This window comes from Micropterus dolomieu, unplaced genomic scaffold (assembly GCF_021292245.1).
Source record: "Micropterus dolomieu isolate WLL.071019.BEF.003 ecotype Adirondacks unplaced genomic scaffold, ASM2129224v1 contig_14974, whole genome shotgun sequence".
In the NCBI taxonomy this organism is placed as follows: Eukaryota; Metazoa; Chordata; class Actinopteri; order Centrarchiformes; family Centrarchidae; genus Micropterus; species Micropterus dolomieu.
In genome coordinates this window covers 1-342 of record NW_025743960.1, presented here as the reverse complement: position 1 = coordinate 342, position 342 = coordinate 1, and the positions used below count along the sequence as shown (strand labels likewise).

Genomic DNA, 342 nt, shown 5'->3' with positions numbered 1-342 from the left:
ACTCATACGCTTTGTCAATGTCCTCTTGTTATTAGGTAAGGTAACCCCATCCTCACCCAGACAGATGGACGTCCTCCATGCTGCTGTATTACTTTTGTCTTTCTTGGTGAATAATCAGCAGCTGCTAGAGAACCGAACTCTCCCGTCGGGGAATCGAACCGCGACCTTCGCGCAGTCTTCAGCAGTTTCCGTAGTGTAGTGGTTATCACGTTCGCCTAACACGCGAAAGGGCCCCGGTTCGAAACCGGGCGGAAACATGCCCTTTGGTCTCTCGTCTCGGGATTAACGTCAAACAGCACCACTGTGAGCAATCTTGGAGTTATCTTTGATCAGGACATGTCG

At 50.6% G+C, this 342-nt stretch overlaps 1 non-coding gene across 1 annotated transcript; it reads left to right on the top strand.

The window, feature by feature from the left end:
• The first annotated feature begins 184 nt into the window (after nucleotides 1–184).
• On the top strand, nucleotides 185–257 carry trnav-aac. The gene has a single exon. It is a non-coding gene; the product is annotated as a tRNA-Val (tRNA).
• The last annotated feature ends 85 nt before the right edge of the window (nucleotides 258–342 follow it).